This window comes from Centruroides sculpturatus, unplaced genomic scaffold (assembly GCF_000671375.1).
Source record: "Centruroides sculpturatus isolate CEXI.00-Female unplaced genomic scaffold, Cexi_2.0 scaffold599, whole genome shotgun sequence".
Classification (NCBI taxonomy): Eukaryota; Metazoa; Arthropoda; class Arachnida; order Scorpiones; family Buthidae; genus Centruroides; species Centruroides sculpturatus.
The window spans coordinates 42,133-48,246 of NW_019384829.1; the positions used below are offsets into that span (position 1 = coordinate 42,133).

The 6,114-nt window shown below is 35.1% G+C and overlaps 1 long non-coding RNA gene across 3 annotated transcripts in view; it reads left to right on the forward strand.

Annotated features, from left to right (window-relative positions):
- Nucleotides 1-2,767: 2,767 nt before the first annotated feature.
- The window catches only part of LOC111630081, a 6,706-nt gene continuing 3,359 nt past the window's right edge, over nt 2,768-6,114 (forward strand). For all 3 annotated transcript variants that reach the window (XR_002757452.1, XR_002757451.1, XR_002757450.1), the window contains exons 1-2: nt 2,768-2,839; nt 4,992-5,156. This is a non-coding gene — a long non-coding RNA (uncharacterized LOC111630081). The remainder of the gene's footprint in view (nt 2,840-4,991; nt 5,157-6,114) is intronic.

Below are 6,114 nucleotides of genomic sequence, written 5' to 3' on the forward strand. Positions count from 1 at the left end.
TAATTAATCAATTATCTATTAGATTTTAATCCGTTCGACAATTATGTACACTTTTCAAATGCTTATCGCATGCATATCTTGTCGAGACATCTGATAAAAATATTCTGGAATAATCAGAATTGTTACAATCGGCATATTCGAATAGTTTTGGACCTCAACTGCTTCGATTTATTAAAATGCGATTTTATAGTCAGGTAAAATAAATTACTTTTATAAACGAAGTTGCTGATCTACTTTTACCGCAGCCTCAAATAGGTTTTCTGACATTATTGCAGCATGCCTCATTGTTTTAAGTTTACGGGCGACGACAAAGAAGTTTTTCAAAACTAAAATTAATCAAAGCTTATTTAAGAAGCAGCATGTCACAACACCGTCTTAACTGTCGTAACTATATCCAGGGGCATCCTGGATATAGAAACTAATCGAGCTTAAGCCCTGGATCGCCAAGTGTCAAGAGCCTACAAAAATTGAATTATTATCATAAATTTTTAATACTTTTTCATTTAATAATGAGCATTTATCGTGTAGTAAAATATAGTCAATATTAATAATATAATAATTAACAAAATGTATTAACAAAAAATGGGTCCCCATTGGACTTCAGTAAGTCGTAGGCCCCAAAAAATATAGATCCGCCCCTGAATATAGCAATTAAAAAAAACAATAGTTTGTCAACTTGATCTAAAGAAAGCGATTGACCGATTTGCAAAAGAAAACGCAAGAAAACAATTTTGAAGTTTTTTATGTATTATTATGTATTTGCTATGAATATAAACTTGCTTACATTTTGTCAATACAGTTTATATAATATGTATTAAATATTATTAGGTACTCCGTACTTAAAAAATTATATTTTGTTTTATTATTATATTTATAACTGTACTAGCAGATGAGCCCGGCGTTGCTTGGTAAAAAGTAACGATAGCGAAGATTAAGATCATTAGATTATAGGCGATCTTACTCGTTTTCACTGGGTGCAAGAATTAGGTCCTTCTCTTTCGAGACTGATTAGAAAATTTTTAGATGGGTCTAAAAATATGCTCGCTTTCGTGCAAACACGCAAAATATCGCATCTAAAATAGTACTGTAGAAGCAGAGTTCTTCAGGATAAGCCTTAATCCTCTCCCTCTCTCCCGCAGGGAATTTCGAAAAATCCCTTGTAAGGGTGTGACTATGCAGACGCGAATTTGGAGCGAGCGAGAGGTTGCGAGCGATTTAGTTTTCGCAAAGGATAACCATGCACAAACGAGAAGCGAGAAATAACGCTAGCGAGAGCGAATTTCTGGTTCCCGCACATATCTGACAGGTTTTGATATTTATCGCGTCTCGCCTCTGCTCGCCACATATTCTCGCTCTCTCGAAAAATTCGCTCGCTCGCGTATGCATAGTCGCACCCTAAGGGTATGACTTTGCGGAGCGATCGAGCGAGAATATGTGGCGAGAAGAGGCGAGACGCGATAAATATCAAACCCTGTCAGATATGTGCGAGAACCAGAAATTCGCTCACTCCAGCCACATTTCTCGCTTTTCGCTTGTGTATTTTCCTTTGCGAGAACTATAAGGTTGAAATGCCTTGAATCTCAAATAAATTGTTATTAAGTAAGGTTTTAAATCGAAATAATTAGATATGTTTTTATATTATATGTTCAAAATAAATTTCGCAAGACCTCTTCCGAGTAACAAGGGAGCGCACCGATTCGACTCGCTCCAAGGCCCTGAATATGTAGCTACGTTATTGTATGTCAGCATGTACTTTGTTATAATTCATTTTTTATGTGAATTTTTTACGCGGTAATTTTAGGCTAGTTTTTGGCAATACCTCCAAAAGAATTTGACGAATATACAGTATTCGTCTCTCCCCACTGCCACACGATCGCCCTTGTCGAATATATTCGTCGCTCACAGCTGAGTAATTAACTTTGTTAAGCCGGTCGTTGGTTCGTTCGATTACTTAACGGCTTGCCTCTACAGAGCCTTATGATTTATGTATCCAGTTGAATTCCATGGAAATATTGTTTTGAACAGCGATCGCAGAATTGCAGAAGTAACGCAAGAGGGGTGAGAGCATACATAGCGAAATATTACTGATTTTGAAAATTTAAAGCCACAAATAGTGTAAAGAAAACTGCATCAGACCCCGTCCTTAATCACCCAGCCAAACCATTCAATAAAAGCATGATAAAATCCTCTTAGTCTCCATTAATTGCACAAACTTGTAAGAAGACATTCTTTATCAAATGTCCATCGTCGTTTCCGTCAGACAATAAAAGTGAGTAACAGCACAACACAGTGAGAGACAAGAGTCGACATATGCAAATAGATAGTTCGCCGGTAAATTCTTGTAGGCGTCGACCCGTCCGGATTCAATCCCGGATCCCAAGAGCGGTAGCTGCCTCCAAATCCGCTCGAACACTCGACCGTTCTCGACTCGACAAGTTCTGATCTGCGAACGGTCAAACTTCACGAATGGTGATTATCTTCGATTTATTATTACATGTATTTAAAATGTAAGATGAAACTAAATTTTCTAAACCCAATATTTATATTACAAATGAATGCATTACAAATGCCATCATAAGAAGGCACTTGAAACGAGGTTAATCAGCTCGTTCATTTATATAATATATAACCGTAAAATATAATTTCATTTCATATTAATATAGTCTAAAAATGATATTAAAAATAATTTTAATCCAAATATAAAAAAGTTATATAAATTATTAATTTTTTAAAAATTTAATTAATTTAATAAAACGCAACAATGAATAAAATTGTTCAATTCTATTGTTAGTGTTGCATTGTTGATAACATTCGATTCACAAGTCGAGAATTAATACAGGTGAGATTTCTCTGCATTTGCTAGCGAGATGTTTGGTGTTTAGCGCAGTCGCCTCAGGAGAAAGCGCCGAATATACCCAGCCAGACATCGATATTCAGATGTGTCCGTGACACACGCTTGCCATCTGTATATCTCGCTAGCAAAGCCATCCGTTTCGGAGGCATTCGCTCGCGATTATTTACTGTCATTGCGTTGTAGCGATGTATTAAATTTTTTAAAATTTGTTTAATGTGTATGAAACTTTAGCTAGATTACTTTGTATTTACATATTTCCTCCTCTCCTTTCTCTCCCCCACCCCCTACAAATTTACCCCTTCTCTTCCTCTCTTCCCTTACTTACCCCTTTCTCCCTATCCTATTCCTTCCTTGGCTATACCTTTGAGTTCGGTCAATTACTTTATATCAGGAGTGTCCAACCTTTTTGTTTCTCTTTGCCGCATTGGAAGAAGTTAAGGAGTTTTGGGCCCCAAGTATATATTATATGTACTGTACTTGTGGTCCAATATAAAAGTATATTTAAGGAATAACATATCTAGATTATAGTAATCTCCGTGGAGAAGTTGGAGTAAACTGCTCCAGGCGCACGAATCACGAGGTCGTCAAGTTAGAAAGGGCAAAATAAAACCTCTAAAACGATTGGAAAAAAATTTTTGGATTTAATAATTAATCAATTATCTATTAGATTTTAATCCGTTCGACAATTATGTACACTTTTCAAATGCTTATCGCATGCATATCTTGTCGAGACATCTGATAAAAATATTCTGGAATAATCAGAATTGTTACAATCGGCATATTCGAATAGTTTTGGACCTCAACTGCTTCGATTTATTAAAATGCGATTTTATAGTCAGGTAAAATAAATTACTTTTATAAACGAAGTTGCTGATCTACTTTTACCGCAGCCTCAAATAGGTTTTCTGACATTATTGCAGCATGCCTCATTGTTTTAAGTTTACGGGCGACGACAAAGAAGTTTTTCAAAACTAAAATTAATCAAAGCTTATTTAAGAAGCAGCATGTCACAACACCGTCTTAACTGTCGTAACTATATCCAGGGGCATCCTGGATATAGAAACTAATCGAGCTTAAGCCCTGGATCGCCAAGTGTCAAGAGCCTACAAAAATTGAATTATTATCATAAATTTTTAATACTTTTTCATTTAATAATGAGCATTTATCGTGTAGTAAAATATAGTCAATATTAATAATATAATAATTAACAAAATGTATTAACAAAAAATGGGTCCCCATTGGACTTCAGTAAGTCGTAGGCCCCAAAAAATATAGATCCGCTCCTGAATATAGCAATTAAAAAAAAATAGTTTGTCAACTTGATCTAAAGAAAGCGATTGACCGATTTGCAAAAGAAAACGCAAGAAAACAATTTTGAAGTTTTTTATGTATTATTATGTATTTGCTATGAATATAAACTTGCTTACATTTTGTCAATACAGTTTATATAATATGTATTAAATATTATTAGGTACTCCGTACTTAAAAANATTACGCGACGAAACATTAAAGTGCATTTTTATTTAACTAATATATTTATGAATAATATGTAGCCCAAAAAAGTAACCAAAGCGCAAAATGATATATTTTACATCAAACTAAAAAAAGTAGCCACATTTGGTGCAATGTAGCCAAATCTTGCAACGCTGGAAGGAATAATAAATAAAGCTTGAGTTGTGACTCAAAGGATTATAGACCCAAATGCGACGAAAAAAGAGAAAGGACAAAAGTTAAAGAAGTGAGAAAGGTTCGAAGATTAAGAATCAATATTTGCATAACAGAAGATCTATTTAATCTTTCTCACTACTTTTTATCTTTTGGCGTTTCTCTACTTTCCCTCCTTTCCCCAAATTTGGGTCTATAATCCTTTGAGTCACAACTCCAGCTTTATTTAGTAATCCTTCCTTATTCACACATCTCCAAGAATTTGAAAATATTTCCTTTCCATTCAAAATAAAATATGAATAAAGATTTACGGCTTTGTGAAACTTCTGTTTTGAGTTTACGCCGTTGAAAAAAATAAATAATAATAAAAATTAAAACATTTTTCGGTTTTGTTTACACGTTTATTGGGCCGCATTGGAACTTGCCCGCGGGTTGGACACCCCTGGTTTATTAGTTTCTTTTATATTCGCAGTATCGGCTAGAAGCTACAAATTTTCTGTTGTTTGTGGCTTCTTTCGGATTAGGAAATCTCCATGGGACCCAAGGAGAAAAGGACGCACTTCATTCAATGTACAGGTGCCCTTGCTTTTTACCTTGAAGATAGGCACGAAAAAAACGTAACTTAGCAAACAGAAAAGTAGGTTGTGAATAAATGATTTTAACTTTTTATCTTAATCTATTGGTGAATTCATGTTTTTAAAAACTCTTTCTGCTTTATTTGATCTGAGAAGTCCTATTTTAGCAGGCCCATTATTGATTCGGCCAGGACCACAATGGGGAGGCTGGGTGGTGTTGGACGGGGTCTGACATCCAGAAAGACGAACACTCGAAAAATTCCTGGGACTTTTTTGACCCATTTGGATTCAATTCCAGGTTCCAGAACTGTAGGTTGCTAGCTTGGACTCGGACATGTGGCCATCCTAGCCTCATCCTCGGACTGTTAACTGTATATGACGTGCGTCAAAGTGTTGAAAAATGGTATTTTGTATATTTTGAAGGCTGCAACATCTCATAATCGTATCATCGTGCCTTACTGTACTTTTTACGTGTATCAAAAGTAATCGGTTGTTTATGCTGATGGTATTTCAAACCAAAACTCTACACTAATAAGCTATGTGGCACTTAGCAGTCGGATCACTCAGTGGCTACATTGTCTCTAGACTGCCAATCGAATTGGCGATCATTATTGCTTAGGCCAGGGGTCGGCAACCTTTTGAGTCGGAAGAGCCAAAATTACAATTTACAAAATTTCAAAGTTTTTAAAGAGCCACAAAATTTTTTCTTGCCAACAATAAATAGTACTCGCATAAATACAGTAGAGCGTCGTTTATCCGAATCAATTGGGGACTGAGGTGGTTCGGATAACGAATCATGTACGAAAAAATATATTAATTTATCCCATGTTGAAATTTCTCTCCGTTGAGTGTCGCTTCGCGTTGAATTTTCGTCGATGTTAAGCCTAACGAAGACTATTGTATCGTTAAAAATTATTTTTTTATTTTGTACAAACAAAATAAATATATTGAAAAATATAAAAACAATAAAAAATTATACTTCAGATGTTAATTTAGTATCAAAAACGTAAAATATTTGAG